The sequence below is a fragment of the Pantherophis guttatus genome, chromosome 3 (assembly GCF_059756535.1).
Source record: "Pantherophis guttatus breed Tessera chromosome 3, ASM5975653v1, whole genome shotgun sequence".
Classification (NCBI taxonomy): Eukaryota; Metazoa; Chordata; class Lepidosauria; order Squamata; family Colubridae; genus Pantherophis; species Pantherophis guttatus.
In genome coordinates this window covers 188,473,202-188,495,334 of record NC_142065.1, presented here as the reverse complement: position 1 = coordinate 188,495,334, position 22,133 = coordinate 188,473,202, and the positions used below count along the sequence as shown (strand labels likewise).

Below are 22,133 nucleotides of genomic sequence, written 5' to 3'. Positions count from 1 at the left end.
AGATAGTCCAGTTGCACACGCACTGCATGGTGGAGGAGCCGCACGTTAGCGTGGTAGCACACACGTGCGCAAAGCGTGCAAAGCGCATAACTGTTTGGCACTCGGTGAGTAAAAGGTTCCCCACCACTGGATTAAGGCCTGCATTTAATACAGGGAATCCTCAGTTTACAACAGTTCATTTAGTGACCATTCAAAGTTACAACGGCACTGAAAAAAGTGACTTATGACCATTATTCACACTTAAGAACATTGCAACATCTCTATGGTCAAGATTAAAATGCTTGGCAACTGACTCGTATTTATGACGGTGGCAGTATCCCAGGGTCATGTGATCACCTTTTGCAACCTTCTGACAAGCAAAGTCAATGGGGAAACTAGATTCACTTAAAAACAGTGTTACTAACTTAAGAACTGCAGGGATTCACTTAAAAACTGTGGCAAGAAAGGTCATAAAATGGGACAAAACTCACTGAAACAAGGAACAGAAATTTGGGGCTCAATTGTGGTCGTAAGTCGAGGACTACCTGTATTGTTTGTATGTACTTGAGGGCTGTAGAGAGAGAAGAGAAGATGCAAAGTAACCTAAAACATGTAGATAGGCTTCAGTTTTCTATTTTTCTTGCTTCTGGGGTGGAATTGTGGATTGTTGTTGTTTGGTTTGGTTTTATTGTTTTACCTATCCTACCAAATCTTCTCCAACTGGGTTCCCTGCAGATATATGGATGTCAGCTGCCAGAATTCCCCAGCCAGCATGGACATTACTAAGAATTCTAGGATTTGAAATCTCAGGAGTGTAATAAAAGATAAAAAGTTACTCTTTTATAGAATGTATTAATTGCATAAAAGAAACTATAAAGGCTCTATTGCAAAGCCTCAGTAACAAAGCAAAAGAAAAGCCACAAACAGAAAAAGATTAATTATTATGTGTCAGCTTGACCAAAATGTTCAAGAAAGCTCACCCACAAAGGTTGAGAGAAATAAGATGCATCCTGTTGTAAAACAGCGAAAGCAATCATTGCAAAACACCGGAAATTGGAAATCAGTAAATAAAAGAAGCTATAACCAAAAGGAATCATGTTAGACACGTACGCAGGATGTAAACAGGCAGGAACTGGGAGGAAGGAGGTATAAACTGGGGGGGAAAGATATAAAAGTATTGTTTGAAACTTTGAAAAGCACGCTGCACGATCTCAATCCAACTTGGGAAGTGACGTGGAGGCCTGCCTTTGCAAACACATTCCAGTAAATTCTCTTTGTTTGTACATCAGAGTTGTCTCCCGAATTAGTGAGTATAATTTTTTTTGAGTGTTTAAATCTCACAGGAGGGTTGCTTTATACTGTATTTGTGTCTTAAAATATGGGGAAATTATGTTTTCAGCAATCGTAGCCAGACACGATTCTGTGGGCTAAAAAGTCACTGACTTAGTCATTTGACTAAATGCAGTCTTAGTTTGGTTTTTCTATAAAGCTGCATGCCCATGTATCAATTTTAGGTCAGCTAGAAATTTTGCTTTTGCTCTTCTCTGTGGGCAAACATTCCAACACTTTTAAGCATTAGTCCTGCAGTCATGAATTCATATTAGAATTTGAGGTATTTCTATGAGGTCAAACAGACTGTTGGAAGAAATATCTTTCTGGGTTCAGCTCCAAGTGGGGAAAAAGACACTGGAAACATGGAGACTGCTTGAAAAGATGGTTTAATGGTGGACAGGATCACATGGTTTGAGTTCCTGAACAGAAAAGGGGCGAGATACAGTGAGTCCCCGGGTTTTATGCTTTCTCTGGCTTTGAACTTCCTGGGGCCCCGAAAGAGTATCCTGATTGGTTGCCACACTCCCAGGGGGTGGGAGTCTTAGCTAGCCTTGCTGGCTGATGCAATCTTCCCAGGTGCCATGTGGTGAGTTTCTGTCCTAGATGGGTCCCATTGTGTTAGTTTCTGTTGCTATTGAGTTGCAGATGGGTCCTATTGTCAAAGATTAAGTTTCTGCCTCTGGCCCATTAACGAAGAGGGGGGGAGGCAGGAAGGTGGGAGTTGCTTTGTCTTTAAAACATGTTTCTCCATTTCTCAACCAGGGAAACATAATATTCTGCCTTTTTAATATTTCCTAAAATATTTCATTCTTCCAGGAAAGGGGTGGGTGCTAACTTCCTACAAGAGGATGTATTATTTCCTACTACTAAGGAGTTAACAAATACTTTAAAATGACAAAAGCAAAGTAAAAGAGTAAAAACAGTGATTTTTCAGGGCTGTAGGCCAGAAAATAGGAGTTGGTTACAGATAGTTGGAGCACATGTACTTCTGGAGCTGAGATTTAGATTCCTCTTCCCAGATAACGATCACCATGGTTTCAAACTTGCATCCAGTTCTCATTTCTTCAAGGCAAGTACAACGGTACTTCTTGCTATTTCAATTTTGGCTTTGAGAGGCAAAGCTGAATGGCCTAATTATTTTTAAAATCCTCTGCATTTGGTTTTTAGTGGGGAATGGGATATACATCTTTGAACACACAGACTGTACACACCTATGCATTTGTTGAGATACGACTGAACAAAAGGGGAATAAAAAAATGAATGCTTTCATGCCTTGGGTCATGTTTATTTAACCCTGCAGCATTTTAAAAAACAGGATGATACCATTTTAGTGAAATGTTCCAGAATAATGCTTTGTGGGTGTTTTTTTTTTTTTTTAAAGTATTCAGAGCAACTGCTACAAATCAAACTGAACAAGTGCTGGGAAAAAATGTGTTAGAAAAACGAAGGTGAGGGATATGATTAGAAAGGAAGCAGCAATATCCTTTTCTTCTTGGCCAAATTTTCAAATGTGTGACAGCATACTTTTAAAAGAAATCTGCAGTTACAGACCAATCCATTTTCCTTTTGAAATATTAGTTCTTGTATGTCTTGGAGCGAGTGCCGGATATCCAAACAATGAAACAAGAAAAAGACCAAGAACGACTAAAGTGTTTGCAGAGAGAGAGGGAGGGAGGGAGGGGGAGGGGGAGAGAGGGGACAGAGAATGAGAGAGAGAGAGAGAACAAATTTGAAATTTCCTCCTTTTCAGGTCTGATCATTCTTCTTTATGTTTGTTTTTTCACCATCCCTTTTGGGACTGGGTTGATGCCATTCCTGGGACATTAGGCAGCACCTCTGAATAGATAATCCTCCAAAACAATGACAAATTTTAAGGCAAAATTGACCTGAAGGTTCTGCTGTGCGAATCTCTCTTTTAAAAAAAACTAGGAGAACATTCAGCTCATCCTTATTTAGCAACTGCTTTGTACAGCAAACATTCATAGTAACAACAGTGATAAAACAGCAGCCTTGCAACCAATCTTTGCATTTATGACCTTTGGAGCGTGATGAAATCTACTTACCTCCCCTACTGGTTCGGAAGTGCACACTGGCTCCCCTTTCTTCCCTTCCCTGCCCTGCCCTTCCCTTCCTTACCCTTCCCTTCTTCCTTTCCAGCTAACCTAATAGAAAAGGGACAGACAGTCTTGCATTTTTAAAGAATGCTTTATTATAAGCGGGACGCGGTGGCTCAGAAGCTAAGATGCTGAGCTTGTCGATCGAAAGTTTGACAGTTCAGCAGTTTGAATCCCTAGTGCTGCATAACGGGGTGAACTCCCGTTACTTGTCCCAGCTTCTGCCAACCTAGCAGTTCGAAAGCACGTAAAAAATACAAGTAGAAAAATAAGGACCATCTTTGGTGGGAAGGTAACAGCGTTCCATGTGCCTTTGGCATTTAATCATGCCGGCCACATGACCACGGAGACGTCTTTGGATAGCGCTGGCTCTTCAGCTTTGGAATGGAGATGAGCACCGGCCCCTAGAGTCGGGAACTACTAGCACATATGTGCGAGGGGAACCTTTACCTTTATAAAAAATCCTTATTATAAGCGTTTATTGTAGTTTCATGTGCTAAATCAACCATATCCAGTGAGGTTTTACATGAAAAAGACTTTGAGATCTATTTCAACTTATGAAAAAAAGAGCCACAAACATGTAAGGAATGGTATGCACAGTTTCATTATAATACTTGCATGGTTTTAGCGACTGTTTTTTTCCTGATATACTTATGTTTTTTTTAAAAAAATGCACTTTTATTAGACAAACTTACACAAAGTGTTTGAAGGACGAACAGATCGCTTTGCTTCATTTAGAGCAATTCAGTTATTTTGCTGTAGGTTTGTGCCGGAGTAGATGGAATTGGTTGGTGATCTTCATAAATTCTGCATTTTCCATTTGCTTATTTTAACACCTGGCATCTGTTCTGCTCTTCCACATGACTTCTGAACTACTCTGTCGCTCCTGTGGCTCCTGTCAAAGACAAACCAGTTTGGGACTTCATTAAATGAGCAAATGTGTTTCCCGTTATGGCAGGATACAAATAAAACCATGATCTTGCTGATCACTGTGCATATTTCCCTAAGGCTGGAAATTAATGACCAGTAAGTGAAGAGAAAAGAAATGCTTGGAACCATTTCTCTCACTCAGCATGGAATCAATCCTAGGAATGTTGTTAACTAGAAGAGGCCACTGAGTCAAAGCAGGGTGTGAAAAAATTTACAACAATTCATCCTCTCCGGAGCTGCTGTGCAATTAAGATGGATGCTGTTAAACACTGTTCTTCCTAATGTTTGGTTGTGATTTGATGTTGTTTTTCATTTCTTGTCTCAGCTAGATCATTACCGTAATTTTGTTATTCTTGGACTGGCCCTTCCCTTCCCTTCTCTTCCCAGCTTTATGGACTTCTCAAGGGAAATGGGTCTTTGCATAATACACTCAAAATAGGATAATTTGAACCTGATCATTTCTATCTTGAGTGATATAAAGGAATTTAGAGCTTCCTTGGGCAATATATGAAAGATGAAAGGATGACTTTAGACCAGTCACTCTTTTTCCATCAAACTTACCTCACAGGGTTCTTGCTGTGGGGAAAATAGGAGGAGGGAGTTTTAGGTATGTTTGCCACCTTAAGTTATTTATAAAAAAATAAAAATAAAAATAATCAAGGTGAGATAAAAAAGAGGTATTAAGAGGGACTTGGAAAATATATTATACAATCCAGAGATTGAAAGAAATGGGAGAAATAAACATAACCCTTCCTTGATTTTATTTAGTAGTGAACCTCGGAGAGGCTTTCAGGATTGTTATTATTCCTTATATCAATAACTCTCCTGGAATCCATTCTGTTTCTTGTTCTGGCCTACCTCAAATGGCTGACAAATGAGAACTCTGGATTGATTTGTTCTATGACCCTTTTGTTTGTTTTCTTGGCTACCATGACATTCTCAAGAGTCATCCCCAACGCTGAAGTTCAAAAGCATTAATATTCTTTCTAGCCTGCTTGTTCAACATCTAACTTTCACATCCAAAGAGTATCACAGGGAAAACCCATTGACTACATCAGGGGTCTCCAACCTTGGCAACTTTAGGCTTGGAGGACTTCAACTCCCAGAATGCCCCAGCCAGCAAAGTTAAAGTCCTCCAAGCTTAAAGTTGCCAAGGTTGGAGACCCCTGGACTACATGATTCTATTTCCTTCTGAGATACATTCCATATATACTTTTCCAAGACTTTCATAGCTACTCTGTCAAGTGCTTGCCTGATATGTATTTCTTGAATGCTGGTTCCTAAAAGTCCAAAACTTTTCATTATGCCCTGATGCTTGCTGATATTTACTGATTATTTAAACTAAATTTATGTATCAGTAATTGCATGATCTCTGTAGATGCCATACAGAAAATAAATACATTTTCTTAAGGACATTCCACAATTTGACAGCCTATACCAGAGGTGTCAAACTGGCAGCCTGTGGGTCGGATGCGTCACGCACAGGCCATGCCCACCCCAACTCCGCAAATGGGAAAAATGTCGTGAAACGTTACATGATGGCAACATGACACTGCGAGTTTGACACCCATGACCTATACAATCAAAAGTCTTTCTAAATTCAGTAAAATACATTTTGGCTTAGAGCAACAATGCTTTTTTTTGGATTTTTTTTTTTTTGGCCTTTTCTAAAACAAGCAGGAACATCTGGCATCTCCCTTTCCATGCAAGGCTCTAATCTGGGTTGGATAATCCTAAACATTATTTTGCTAGCATGTCTGTACACTCTGTTAAGTCTTCTTTCTTTGATACTGATAAGTAGATTGAGCTCTTCCAATCTGTTGTCCACTATGTCATACTCCAGATTTCCTGTAATAGTTTGGTTAGAACTTTTGCTGATTCTTCTGTTGTTTACCATACATCTGTCAATAATTCATCAATTCCTGCATATCTATGGAAATTCTCAATTATCCACTCATGGTTTTCTCAAAGGTGCCTTTTTCAAAGGGCAACTGGACTTTCTTGGTTTTTGTTTTTTTTTTTCCTTTGAAAATGTTTGACTTCTCATTCATGAAACGTCTTCAGTTCTAACTAGTGGGGAATGGAAAGTTTTATATTCTTCCCAGTCATTTGGTTGTTAGTACTCTGAAGGTCAATCAACTCTGAGGGTTGTCATTAGCACTTTGAGAGTCATTGTGGCCACTTGGGGGTTTATATCAGTGGTGGGTTGCTCCTGGTTCTGTCCGGTTCTTGAGAACCGGTAGTAAAAGTGGCAGGAGACTCTGCCTACCTGCCTAGACATCATAAGGTACGATCTGCACATGCACAGAAGCGCGCACGTGCTCGCTCTTGTTGCGAACCAGTAGTAAAGGTAAGTAGAACCCACCCCTGGTTTATATGCAGGGGTGAAATGTAAAATTTGTTACTACCAGTTCTGTGGGCCTGGCTTGGGGGGGTAATGTGACTGGGTGGGCGTAGCCAACTTTTTTAAAAAAAAAACTTTTCAAAGCATTTTTTCTAATGCTTTGAAAAGCCTCTGCCGATCAGGCAACTCAGCTGGGATCGTCAGAGAGGCTTTTTAAAAAATACCTCTCTGCTGATCAGGCAACTCAGCTGAGATCGTCAGAGACTTTTCAAAGCATTTTTTTTACCACGTCTTCGGCCAAGAGGTTGCAGAAAAAAATGCTTTGAAAAGCCTCTAACGATCCTAGCTGAGCCGCACGATCATCAGAGGCTTTTTTTTTCTTTTAAAAGCATTTTTTCATTGGAAGAGGTTGTAGAAAAAATGCTTTTAAAAGTAAAAAAAAAATTAAAAGCTTCTGATGATCGTGTGGCTCAGCTGGGCATGGGGGGGGGGGCGCAGGGATTTTTGCTACCGGTTCTCTGAACCACCCACCGCCATCGCTACCGGATCAGGCAATCCGGTCCAAACCGGGAGCATTTCACCCCTGTTTATATGTATCCTCAAAGTCACCTGAATCAGAGTGCAAATGTGTGTGGAACATACTTGGGACTACTGAGAGGACTATGTTTTAACAGGAGATAGGTGGTGTCATATCCTCCCTTTCTATTGAGGGAAGGCTTTTCAAATTTAATATAGATAGTCTCTTTGGTCCATCTGCATCTGAGAGACAAGGGTCCCTCTTCTGAAGGCAGCAAGGTTCACATTCTGAACAGAGAGGACCACAGGTTTGAAAGAGGAGTCGAAGATGTCTATGGAGAGTCGAAGAGGCTATCTATATTAAAATTGAACTTTAATGTAGTGGTGTCCTAAATACCAGTAATAGCATGAAAGATTCTTAGGTCCTTTTCAGTAACATTTGAATGCCATCCAACCTGAAGGGCCCATCATTGGACAGAATATCATTTATCTTGTTTATCCATGTGGTTTTCTTGGTAAAAAGGTAGGAGTCGTTTGCCACTGCTTCCCCCCCCCCCACAGAAATAATGGCTAATTATCACTAAGGTGATTATGCCACCTTTAGCATCTTCGCATATTGCTGCTGCCCAATATAATAAGTGCTTGCTTATTTTAGCTATGTAGCTGGGCTGACCTTCATGCCTTAGATGCCTGTGGTAGGAATATATATTCTTGTCATACCCTTCCAGAATGAACTATTCTTCCTTTGACCTTCCCAGGAAGGGCCATAGTGAACTGTTTGTTTAAGTTTATTGGTCTCCCAATTCCAGTGGACTTTGGATAGTATAGCAAGATTGGGGGGAAGAGTAGTTTACATTTGGATTTCATTTCCTTGAGGTCTGTCATGTCATCAGCCTTTCCATTTGTTATTCATTCCCCACAAGTTATAAAATGAAGGCATGGTCTCTCCATTGTTTTCACCATCTGTAGCTCTTCAATGTTTTCAGTGTGATACTGTCTATATGCTGTGAATCTGAGCTTTCAGAGAGCTTTTTCAGCCATTTGCTTAATCCAAGTCATCTGATAGGTGATCTTAGCGAGTATCGGCCATTCCATTTCAAATGGGCCAACACTATAAGAGCTTTCACTGCTTTGTGAATTTGTAAAAAAAAGAAGGACATTGGTTTCTATGCATTTGTCTACTTTCGGAATAAGTATTTGTTTAGTGGTCTACATAAACATCCCACCTGATAAACTACTATGGAGAGAAGACTGATCTCTAAAATGTTTTTTTTAAAAATGCACTAGAAATTCAAAACTCTTCTGTTCAACATGTTATCAGATGAGCATTGTAGAATGAATCCTGTGACAGTGACATTCTGATGAGCTGTGAAAACTCCTCACGGCTTTCTCATTAACTGGGCTAAATGAAGCACTAAGAGCTAGACGGCCTTTGTGGGTGGTATGGCAGACAGTCTGCAGGGCAATACAAACACAGGATGAACTTGTTGGGATCTGAACTTCATCCATTTGAAATAAGAGGAAAAATGCAATAGATTTTTTGAGGGTGGCAATGAAACAAATTTTGGATATGTTCATCATACTGATGCTGGTTTTCGTTGCCATGGGTTTTGGGTTTTTTTTTTACATCAGATACATTGGCATCTGAATATATATCATTTTAACATTCATATTTTACTGTGTTTTCAATTTAAGTGAAATATATGTTACGTTTGTAAGTCCGTGTATGTTATGCCATACACTAAATAAATAAATTGGAGATAGTCTGTGGACTATGGGATCAAGAGTAATATTTATACTTCCAAAGCAGGGATGAGTTCTACTTACCTTTACTACTGCTTCGCTCGCGCATGCACCTTACTTCAGATCACTGATGACAACATCCGGGGTGATGGGCGGAGCCTCCCACTGGTTTTATTACCAGTTCTTGTGAACCGGTCCGAACCGGGGGCAACCCACCACTGCTCCAAAGGCAATGGAGCCAAATGAAAATAATTCATATGTGGTGGTGGAGATAATCACAAATATGATCTTAGAGAAGGAATGTAATTGTTAGCAAAATATCATCTAGGCACAAAAAAAAGGAAGATGCCATTAGGAAGAAACTTAAACCAATTCCTCCTTATTCTCTTTAGTAATAGAAGGAAGGAAAAGAGTAGCAGGTGTTCTAGATTCTGTATTATCGCAGTAAAGTGAAACTTTATTTCTGTAGAATTTGTTTCTTGACTTGGTTTACCTGGGAGGGTGCTCCTTGGAACAGGTAACACTGTAAAGATTTATACTAATTTTTAATGTGTATTTCATTTACAGATCTATGCATAGAAAATAAGAAAAGTAAATAGCAGAAAGAGTACCTTCTACCCTCAAAATACCCTGGATTTTTACTATACTGAGAGTTTATTATTTGTTTTTTGCCTCTTCCAAACTTTACTTCCACTGCATCCTACTCATTTACCAAATGTAGGAAAGTAGAGATAAGCTAACACCACCACCAATTTTCTGCTTCGAAGACCTCCTGATCTGACTTTTCACAAAAGGAAAAACTAAAGGGAATTTACACATCCTACATAAATAAGGTAAAGGAATGAATGAAAAATCAAAAACTGTGATTGATTTTGATGGTTCATGATGACAGAAAATTAGTAAAAAAAATTCAAAGGTAGTTCTGAACGTGGGACAGATTTGATTCTGTTAAGAACAGATCTGGGGAACAAAGTGTAAATGGAAAGAAAAGAAAAATAAGTGAAGGCACTTTGAATGAAATTAGAACCATAACAGCACCAGACAAGCAGATATGAGTCATTTATGGGAAGCTAAAATGGAATGAAAAATTGGCAAAATGAGCATACATGTCTCTAGTTCCTTTGTTGTAATGAAGAAGGCAGTGTTGTGACATTGTGTTATACATTGTGTTTTACCCCTTTTGAACAGACATGGGGTGATGCATGAACAAAAAGGGAAGAACTGACATTGCTTTCATAAGATTGGCCAGTTTGATTTCCCCCAAAGATGCTATTGGGAAAGAGGTTGTAGAAACTGCTTTGAGGAGAGTGAAAAAAACTGAGCTAGAGAGTGTCACAGATGTGTGGAGTTATGATCAAAGAAGTATAGGAAAGGATGCATGGTGGAACAATGAAGTGAAAGAGGGTATCGATCATAAAAATACATAGAATAAAATTATTGTTGAAAAAAATGAATGATGGATGAAATATATTATATAATGTATATTGGGAAAAAAAAATCCAAATAGAGTCAAGAATAGTAAGGAGCTTGAAATGTGTTTGAATATTAGTAGCTTGGGTTCGTAGTTAGGCTTTTGGTTTGAGCTCCAAGCTTGGCAATTTGGTTGCAAATCTTTCAACACCATTCAAGGAGACATTGTCAATTCAAAATGCATCAATTCAAAACGCACTGACGATGTCTCCTCGAATGGTGACGAAATATTTGCAACCAAATTGCCAAGCTCAGAGCTCAAACCAACAGCCTAAGAGTAAGGAGCAGTTAAAATAAAAAAGAGGCAGACACTGATAGAATAAAAGAATATTATGCTGAGAGGACAATTTTAAAGATTTGTATAAAAATGATAGTGATACATCATTCAAATTCATGTCTGAACTGTTCATGTCCAAGAAAAATTGATAAAAAAGAAATGCTTTGACAATGTTGCAAAATGATAAGGCTACAGATTAAATTGATGCTATAACTGAAGAAATATTAAAATATGGGTATTGCTTATGCAATAGATTTATGATTTATTTAATTTGTGGGTAAAACTGCCTATCTATGCACAGACATATCAAGATCAAATAGAAAAAAAATAGAATATGACATTAATATATTAATTGTACCAGGAAAGGTGTTTAGCAGAATTCTGACTAAAAGGACATGAGAGGTGAGGATGAGGAAAATTTAGAAAGTATACTATAGCTTTAACCCAAGCAGAAGGTGAGCTGAGCAGATATTCTTTTGCAAAAGGGAAGTCCAATTCCCTTTTGAAAAAGAACTTTTGGGCAGTGGTGGAATTCAAATTTTTTTACTACCAATTCTGTGGGCGTGGCTTAGTGGGCATGGTGTGGCTTGATGGGCATGGCTTGGTGGGTGTGGCAGGGGAAGGATACTGCAAAATCTCCATTCCCTCCCTACTCTTGGGGGAAGGATATTGCAAAATCTCCATTTTCACCCCACTCTGGGGCCAGCCAGAGGTGGTATTTCCCGGTTCTCCGAACTACTCAAAATTTCCGCTACTGGTTCTCCAGAACCTGTCAGAACTTGCTGAATTTCACCCCTGCTTTTGGGTCTTCTGCAAATCATTAAGAATTGTACCTCTGTGAAAAAGAATGTTTATTGTACATTTGTTGACTTAGAGAAAGTACTTAGCATAATGAATAAGCCTGAATTAAAGAGTGAGTAGAGTTCAAAATACTTCACCTATTTATCATCTATCTGTCTATCCACATTCCCCAGTGCTTCCATGGTGTAGCTTAGATTTAAAATTTCACATTTATTTTCCATTTTCTTTCATAAAGAGATCACGTAGAAAAACTGCTAGTTCCTTTGTAGATCGCTCTAGTCTACTTTTTGGTTTGCTGCCTCGTTTGCTGCTTCTGGTTATAGCAGTTCCTTAAACTCCTCCGTCTCTCAGACATACACCCAAACTTTGAGAAAGGATTGTGAGATGCCATAGATAATGAAATAAAGACATGCATGAATGATGAATGTCATTCATATTATGATAATAAAGCTCTACATAGATTCAGTTCTTTGGATCTATGTATAGCTTTAAATTCTGCTTAATCCTTCACTCTCTGCCCTAGTCGTTTAAAAAATAAAACAAAACAAAACTGTAACTATTTTCTTCTCAGCCAGACATCTTAACGGTTAAGATAATCTATGCACTGGAGTCTCTGGGGAGACATTGATCATCTCTCGTTAATCAATCATCATGAAGGATTCTAGCTGGAGCAGTTCTTCACTGGAATTGTCAGTACTGCAGTCTCTGGGGTCACTTATAAAGAGACGTTGTCCATGTTGCATCTTCTGTCCTCTGGATTTGCCAGAAGCTCTCTCTGAGCTCTGTGATTCATCTTGCGTTCTAGAGTACCCGTTCCTCTGAGCAGTGATCAAAAGACCTTTGATATGGGTCATGGTCTACAGGGGAAGACTAAGTGACAGAATCAGTATCTCCTTGTTCTACTGGTGATGGTTCAGCTTTGCCAGTGATGTGCTGCTTCATTTTAACTTCTTTACATGAAGAACCAAAATTACAAAACACGTTTTTCTTCTTTTCTCCTATCGTGTTGCCTATGTTGAAATGAAATGAGCATCTCCATATGAGCTGTGGAATAGTTTAAAATATGTCCATTTCAGTGGTGGGTTTCAAAATTTTTTACTACCGGTTCTGTGGGTGTGGCTTGGTGGGTATGGCATGGCTTGGTGGGCATAGCAGGGGAAGGACACTGTAAAATCTCCATTCCCACCCTACTCCAGGGGAAGGTTACTGCAAAATTCCCATTTCCTCCCCATCAGCTGAGAATTGGGAGGCAGAAAATAGATGGGGACAGGGCCAGTCAGAATTTTTACTACCGGTTCTCCGAACTACTCAAAAATCCGCTACCGGTTCTCCAGAACTGGTCAGAACCTGCTGAAACCCACCTCTGGACCATTTCCCCAATATATATTTGCAGACAGAATCAGTTGGTTCAAATTTGTTCTCTCTCCCTCTCCCTCTCCCTCTCCCTCTCCCTCTCTCTCTCTGTTTTTGTCTCTCAGATGCCTGTGGCACAGGAATGTTGCATCACCTCCACTCGGTGTTACTTGACAGAGGGGCTCATTTCCCACAAATTCTGAGTTTATGTCTCTAGAACCAGTTCCTTTGGTTTATAGATTGCCCTCATAGCAAATGTTGGAAATGAGGAGAGGTCATCTTCAGTCATATCTCCATTCCAAATTCTTTAAAGTAGCTTTTGAAGGGGATGGAAGCCATAAAAATTTCTACAACCTCATTGTACTGAACACATTCCTTGGGTAGAGATGCCTCCAGAATTCCAAGGAATTCTATTATCCTTGTTGTTTTGATTGAACCTACCTGATACTATTCCCCCCCCCCCCGGATTCTCAGGCATTTGGGTATACAAATGAAAAACAGCTTTATGTTCAAAGGCGTGAAATGAGCAGTGAGCATTTACTAAGGTAACCTTAGGCAAAGTTCAGTCTACTTGCAATATGGGAATAATTGTTGTAAGGCTATTGTGATGCTGTACATGAGTCTCTTTAACAATGAGGCATTCCGTAAAGGTGCTTAAATAATTCTTTATGTGATTACACATTTGATATCATGTTCTTCTGAGTGTGCCATAGAACATATAAAGACTTGCATATCTTGTGTTTAAAAGAGCCTGTGGTTCTTCCACTTGTCACTTCTAGAGTGACAGTCCAAAATCAGTTGATAAATTTCTGTTGGTTTTGACACAGCTGACCTCCATTTCCTGATACTGAATTCCTTCATGTTTCCGTTGGGATCACCAACGACTGACACATTCCTCCAGGGTACTACCAAATTCAATCATGGTCCATGCAATTTTTACCATACAGACTTCAGTGTCACTGGACAATACTTGCTTATGAAACAAGGCAGTCTAATGGAAGGCTTGCTCCATCAGCCCAGATCTGGCTGCACCAAGGGTGGTAAGGGCGTCCACTGAGCAAGAAAAGAAGCTGTTCTGGCAAGTAATTGCTGTTTCAAGGCACTCCAAACTTCTTGAGGTGTTGACTCCTGATTAACCTAATGGTTGGCAGAGCTTTTGGGATCTATCGTTTTAAGAAACTTAATTGCAACATGGAATAAATGGAGCTCAAATGAACCATATTATAAATGGTTGCACTAAGCAGGATATGATTTCCTCAGTTGTACTGAAGGGCCATCTCCCATTATGATGAACCAACTAAAGAGCAAATCTAGGTTCCATACCTAGGTATTATGTCATGCTCTAATTACAGCAGGGGAAGTACTAGGTCTATTTCTATAAAGCAGTAGAATTTTACTGAGACTGAAAATGTAAAGGACCAGAAATACTCATTCATTGATTTCCCTGCAGGTTTCCTGGATCGGGGAGCAAGAAATATTATTTTATTTTTGGTGATGATGTAACCACATTTTCCTGCTCAAATGAGTGTAAAATTCAGTAGGTGTTAATGGGGTTAATTCACAATGTGCTAATGTGACAGTAATTATAGCCATATTTCAAAAGCTTGTTTTTGCTTACAGAAATATACTGTTTAACAGTTAATCTTTCTGTGGCTGCATAGACTTGTGTCACTCAGTTAAAGAACAAGTTTGGCATATTTTTGAGTCAGACCACAAAAAGATACTATTCTCCTTTATTTTTAAATAATGGGTTTTAATTCCTGTATGTGGCAATTATTATTTTAATAGGCAACTTAAATTTTCTAATTCTTTTATAATGCCCTAAACATACCTTTGGAATATACTCTTCAAAAAAACTTATTGCCACATTTCTTCTATATTCTGATGCTGGTTTAAAAACCAGCGCTTTATGTATACAGTATATTGATCGGCTCTTAGCTGTCTGTTACAAACTGCGAAAAATATCTTGGAATTGTACAGGTAGTCCTCATTTAACGACAGCAATTGGAACAGGAATTTCCATCGCTGTCAATCTATGTAAAGTGCAATGCCACATGACTGCACCACTTAGTGATAGCAGTGCTGGCATATCAGATTGTCATTGTTAAATGGATCCTTCAATGTTGTGAAGTGCAATGTCACATAATACCATTTGCCACCAGCAGCTGGCTTCTCTAGTACCTTTGCTTGTTGGAAGCAGGCAGGAAAATAGTGATCATGTGACTGTAGGATGTTGCTGGGTCATAATTACAAGCCACCTGGATCACAGGCACATGATCATGGGGATGCTGCAATGGCTGGAACATCAAGAACTGGTTATAAGGACCACTCAACCAGAATGCCCGGCTGTTGAAGGGTTATTGAATGAGTATTGTTAAGGAAGGATTACCTGTACTAGAGACCTCAATGAATATGTTTGTAATATAACATATTATTATAACTATGAAGGCTGAAATAATCTAGATATATTAGATTTCAGTTCCCATCATCTCTCAGACTGTATGGCTATTAATAGCAATAGCAATAGCACTTAGACTTATATACTGTTCCTTAGTGCTTTACAGCACTCTCTGGGGAGTTTACAACAATAGGACATTGCCCCCAACAATTTGGGTCCCCATTTCACCACCTTTGGAAGGATGGAAGGCTGAGTCAACCTTGAGCCTGTCAGGAATGAACTCCAGACCTTGGGCAGAGTTAGCCTGCAATAGTGGATTTTAACTACTGCACTACCAGGGCTCTTAATCTTAGTGATGGACAGTTACTGAATGCTGTAATGCATCCTACCTTCAAGGCAGAACATTGTATCTTTGCAACAGCAGAATAATATCTGCAATGTTGAGTATGAAAAGCAATCAGTAAATCATTTGATTGTCCCATGTGGAAATTATGATTTACATGTGTATTAGAACTTCCATCGTTACGGAAGTGGAGAGCGAGCAGAACTCCCTTCATAGATGCTTATGTTTTCTGAATCTCTCTTAATATAGTAGTGATTATTGAGCTATAAGTGTGGGCAATCCCTGACATTTATCATGCTGTTGAGACTGCAGGAATTTGTAGCTCACTAACATTTAGAGGTTCCCATTTACCTGTTGTATTGCACATGGGTCTGGCATAAATGGAATTCTACTATTCTTCTTTAGGAGAAACCCTTCCATACTTCCACCTCTTAAAATACTAGACAACACAGTATCAACAGTAGAGACCTTCAAATTTCTAGGTTCTACCATATTGCAAGATCTAAAATGGACAGCTAACATCAAAAACGTCATCAAAAAAGCACAACAAAGAATGTTTTTTCTGCGCCAGCTCATATTCTCATCGTTCCCATCACCCTCTCCTTCCACTTATGACTTTGTTACTTGTATTTTTACGATTGATATTGATATTGATTCCTAATTGCTTATTTGTACCCTATGACTATCATTAAGTGTTGTGCCTTATGATTATTGATGAATGTATCTTCATCAATACCGAGAGGATATGCACCAAGACAAATTTCTTGTGTGTCCAATCACACTTGGCCAATAAAAAATTCTATTCTATTCTATTCTATTCTATTCTATTCTATTCTATTCTATTCTATTCTATTCTATTCTATTCTATTCTATTCTATTCCATTCCATTCCATTCCATTCCATTCTACTATATCTACTATTATTAAATCTACAATCCTAGTTCTTTTTTGTCTTGGGTCCTTATGAATATATTTATTTATTTCTTCAAGCATGCAGAATACAAAAGAGGAAGAGAGACAGAAAGGGATGCTCAAGAATCCAAATTTGATTCAAAAACCAAAGACAAAGTCTTTAAACTATTAAGACTTTCTAGATGTACCTGGAAGTAAGCCCACTGATCTTGGTGGGGTATATTTCTGAGCAGATATTTGTGCTGCTGTTTCCAAAGGAGTCTTTTTTTCTTCAAGCTGTAACATAACTCTGGATAGGATCCAGTCCATCAAACTCCAGTAAGTCACAAGGCTTAGTGTAATTTTAAAAACATGGAGGCAGACATTGCTTAGCAGCTGTTTCAAATAGCAACCCAATAGCAGCTTGACTTTCAATGTCTCCATTTTTAATGGATTGAATTATGAGAAGGGCTCACATTATCATTTGGATGGAATTCAGTTATTTGCAGATGGAATGATATCCAGAGTCCTTCCTGTATTTCAGGGTTTCCCCCCTTCCTCTTAAGTAGACCTGATGTTGATTTGTAAAAGGCACAGTCCTCTCTTCCTGCTATCTGACACACTGCATAAGGGTGATTCACAACTGCTAATTAAAAAAAGAATCCAGAATGACAAGCAGAAAGGTTTGCCTGTGACTACTTTGTACACAAGCGGGGTACTATCTGAGTTCATGAATGGTTCATTGATAGTGCACTTTAACTTATCTGCATTTCTTGACTGCTCCCAGTTGGTGAAAAAATGCTGGATACATTTGCATCGGATACTCGCCAGACTGCACCTCAAATTGATTATCAGCATCAGATCCCAAAATAGCTTGATTCCGTGAAAGGTTAGCTGTTGTTTTCTATTACACTGTACAGTACTCTATTGTCTCTCCTTTTTTTTTTTGCCTGTGGTTTGGAGGACTGGACCTAAAGTGCATAAGGTCACTTGGAGCTTTCTGATGGGATGACAAGGAATTTAAACAGTTCCTGTGTGATACGTTTTCCAAACAATCAGACTCAATAGAAAATACACTTAAACAAGGTAGATGCAAGTAAAATTTGGAAACCACGTTTTTACCAGTTACAAATGGAAGATGTTCGTATTAAGCCTGTTAGAAATCTGGCCCAGTGTATACAGATGGAAGGAAAGCAAGCATCGTCTTGTGGAATGCCTGAGTTGAGGGCAGAATTTAAACTTATTTTATTTGTTTTACTGATTCATAGCCCATGAATCAGTAAAATGAATTTTAAGGTGGCTTACAAATTGGCTTAAAATTTGCTAATAAAAACACAGCAATAACAATAAATAACATAAGAGGCCAGATTAAAACCAGAGCTTTATATTCACATGAAGCAGCAAGTAGTCCTAGATTTCGATTGCTCCTTCAACCTACATATTAAATGTTGCATGTATCTCCACTGAAATGTCTATATAACTATGCCATGTTGAGCACTTTCAGTCTCCTCTGATTTCAGAACGTAGCCACAGGTTTCTAACCTGAAGGGAAATCTTTAGTTTCTTCTAAGTGACAGCTATACCCCATTGCTTGTTTGGTATCTCCTGTTCTTCTAATTCATCAAATAACCATAAGAAAAAAGTAGAAAAGTATGTCTCCCCATCTTGTTTCTCTAAGCCATGCATGATTTTGTAAAATGTTGTCTAGTTCCCTTTGCTTTGCATATTTTTCTTCAACCAAAAAACCACAAATGTTGCCTTTGTGTGTGTGTGTGTGTGTGAAACAGTTGTTCTATTCATTTGATCTTCTTCATTAACTCTTTCTGGTCTTTTTCTTCCTCATCTTATTATATAATAACACTTTAAAACATTATTTCCACAATTTTTTTGTTCATTCATTGACATCTTATTTTTTTTCCAAATATCTTGCATAGATCTATTTATTATTCATTTTGTTTATATTCTACATTTTTTATACATAACTCAAGGTGGCAAATGTACCTAATATTCCTTCTTCTTGTTGTTTTTGTCTCACAACAACAATCCTGTGAGATGAGTTGGTTCGAGAGAAAGATAGTGACTGCCTCAAAGATAACAGCAAACATTTTTTTAATGTTTTTCTAAAAATGTTTTACATTAAAGAAGTTTTTGAAACTCTTGAAAAGTATTTTGAAAAGGAGATGCACTGTGATACAAATACAAGGACTGCTGATCAACCAACTACTAGTTGGTGCTGCCTGAAAGCATTTGGATTGCTCTTTCAATCCACTGGATATGCTGGGAAATATAGGACTTGCTGTCCCAATACCTCTAAGGTGCTATAGGTTAGGAAATCTTGTATAAATTAAACCTGGGAAATCTGAAGTGTTTGGTTTTCTCCAGAGTTGGGCTGCTGCCGGTTCGCACCAGTTCAGGCAAACCAGTAGTTAAGATTCTATGTAGTTCGGTGAACCGGCAAATCCCAACACTTGCTGGGCCCACTCCCACTTGTTTTTCAGCCTATTTTCCGGGCCATTTTTCAGGCCAAAAACAGTCTGAAAACGGCCTGAAAAATGGCCCGAAAATGGCCCAAAAAACACCCTGAAAACAGCCGAAAAACAGGCCGAAAAACAGGCGAGTGCTGGGAGGCGAGTGGCCGGGAGGCGGGGCTGGGTGTGATGAGTGATGTCACCCACCCAGTCACATGACCAACCGGCCACAGCTACCCAGCCAGAGAACTGGTTGTTAAGTTATTCAAGTCCCACCACTGGTTTTCTTCTGCAAATCACAAGAAAAATCTTTCTTTTTTGAGAATTCTAGGAACTATTATGGTTATACATGCTTGGGGAATTTTTCTGATTTTCTGAAAGTTTATGATAGTTTAAGTTTAAGGTAGTGCACATACAATCTCATATGGCTTACCTGTACACCTTATAAACCAGTTTCCATCTGAATCATATGAGATAATTCTGAGTGCATCTATCAGTTTTAGTCTTTCTTATTTCTTATCTTTCGCTCTCTTATAATTTTATGCACATTGTGAACATTTCTTCAAGTATACACATTTTCGATGACAATCTTTCCTAACAGACACAGGTTTAGAGCTCCTATAAAGAAATGTCCCCAATACGCCTGATTTTTTTTTTTAAACTGGCAAAATGCAATGCACTTAAATAAGTTTTGGAGACTACCTGATTTGCAGTTTGTATATGCTTTGAAAACACAGCATTTAATAGGTTTGCATGCAAGCATGAATTTCCCAGCCATGACTATATTTTATTGGAGATAGTCTTTTATTGGATGGATAGCCAAATTCATTTGTAAATATAAAGTTCAACAAGAAATGATAGATAGGGTCTTGAACATGACTGTTACTTGTTATCTGCTATCCAGGCAATTTAGTCACTTTGTCTGTATAGATTTTCAGTCATCCAGGTCATGGTTGTCCCAAAGGTGCTTTTTCATGAGGCAACTGGACTTTCTTGTTTTTTTCTTTGAAGACTTTTTGCTTCTCATCCAAGAAGCTTCTTCAGCTTTGACTGGATGGTGGAGAATGAAAGGATTTATATTCCTTGCAGACAGCTGGTCATTTGCATCCTTTTTGAGGGTTGTTGAAGCACTTGGAGGTTTATTTGTGTCCTCAGGGTCACCTCAGTAGTGCTAATGGTTCCTGTAGTCTGCATTTTTCCCCTGGAAATCCATTCATACTCCTGTACCATTCGAAGGATGTTCATCCCAAATCGAACAGCTAAAAATTTGTATAGATTCTCAGTCATTCAGGTCATGGTTGTCCCAAAGATGCTTTTTCAGGAGGTAACTGGACTTTCTTGTTTTTTCTTTGGACAATGTTAATCACTTTGTGTTACATACAATCGCAAGTTGTTGGCTTACTTTCTATTCCATGTTCTTGAATAAACAGATGGCAATCCCCATTCTATTTTGCACTGCACCGAGCTGGAATTCAGTTTTTGAAACTTCTACCTATTCAAACCCCATCTCTCTCCCTCTCTCTCTCTCTCTCCCCTCTCTCTCCTTCTCTCTCCCCTCTCCCTCTCCCTCCCCCCTCTCTCCCTCTCCCCCTCCCTCTCCCCCCCTCTCTCTTTCTTTCTTTCCCTCCCTCCCTCCCCCTCTCTCTGTTCCCAGAAATTCTAATACTCAAAATAGCACAAACTCAGAGTCTTCTCTCCATCCACAATTCAGAATTAAAGAAATGACTAGACAATTAATATTGATGAATCCAAACAGTTATCTATGCAAGGTAATCCAAATCCCTTTGTAAAATACAAGCATTTTAGATGGCTGCATTGAGGACTGTTTTTGTTTGTGTAAGCAGTGAATAGAACCTCACCCTGGTTGCTAGTCGGCAGCTGTTCATTTTGAGTTTTCTTTTCAGGAACAGTATGCAGGTTCACACCCAATGCCTGTACAAAAATCCCATGAAGATGGCACACCCTCATATATCACATTTTATTTAACCAGTGCCCAGAAAGATTTTGTTTATTGTATCACTCTTGTTAGACTTGTGGCTCCTCTGTGCCCAGGGAAGTTAAACAGAGCTTGCACAGCTGCAGTAATTCTTAAAATAAGGCCATTGATGATGGGGTGGGAGCAGGAGTGAAATGCTCCTGGTTCAGACTGGATCGCCCGATCCGGTAGCGATGGAGGCTGGTGGTTTGGAGAACTGGTAGTAAAAATCCCTGGCCCCCTCCCATGCCCAGCTGAGCTGCGTGATCATGAGGCTTTTTTCCTTTTAAATGCCTCTGATAATCCAAGCTGAGTTGCCTGATTGGCAGAGGCTTTTTAAAAAATGCCTTGTCAGAGGCATTTAAAAGAAAAAAAGCCTCTGATGAGTTGCCTGATCGTCAAGCTGAGTTTGACAATCCAAGCTGAAATCCAAGATGATGCCTGACAATCCAAGCTGAGTTGCCTGATCGGCAGAGGCATTTAAAAGAAAAAAAGTCTCTGACAATCAGGCAACTCAGCTGGGATCGTCAGAGATCTTTTGAAAGCATTTTTTTACAACCTCTTCACCAAAGAGGTTGTAGAAAAAATAGTTTTAAAAGTTAAAAAAAAAAGTCACATTAACACCCCCCCACTAAGCCACGCCCACAGAACTGGTAGTAACAAATTTTAGATTTCACCACTGGGTGGGAGCAAGGGAGATTCATAGCTTTAACTAAGTACAGGTAGTCCTCTATTTACAACATTTTATTTAGTGACTGTTCAAAATTACAACAGCACTGAAAAAAGTGACTTGTGACCATTTTTCACAGTTACAACCTTTGCAGCATTACCATAATCAGGTGATCAAATTTCAGATGTTTGGCAACTGGTTCATACTTTAGGACCGTTGCTGCGACCCAAGGCCATGTTTGCAACCTTTTGATGGGCAAAGTCAAGGGGGAAGCTAGATTCACTTAACAATCGGGTTACTAACTTATCAACTGCAGTGATTCACTTAACAGCTGTGGCAAGAAAGGTCATAAAACAGGGCAAAACCAATTTAACAAATGTCTCATTTAACAACAGAAATTTTGGGCTCAATTGTGGTTGGAAGTCAAAGACTACCTGTATTTAGCAACTTCCTGAAATATATGCAAAACATCTTAATCGGTTGAGAGTTATTTCATCAAAGAAAGAGATGGAAAGGCTGTATATTGAAAA

The 22,133-nt window shown here is 39.0% G+C and overlaps 1 long non-coding RNA gene across 1 annotated transcript in view; it reads left to right on the top strand.

The window, feature by feature from the left end:
- Positions 1-1,155: 1,155 nt before the first annotated feature.
- The window catches only part of LOC117668424 (uncharacterized), a 45,506-nt gene continuing 24,528 nt past the window's right edge, over positions 1,156-22,133 (top strand). Inside the window, exons 1-2 of the long non-coding RNA XR_015733423.1 lie at positions 1,156-1,285; positions 9,526-9,791. This is a non-coding gene — a long non-coding RNA (uncharacterized LOC117668424). The remainder of the gene's footprint in view (positions 1,286-9,525; positions 9,792-22,133) is intronic.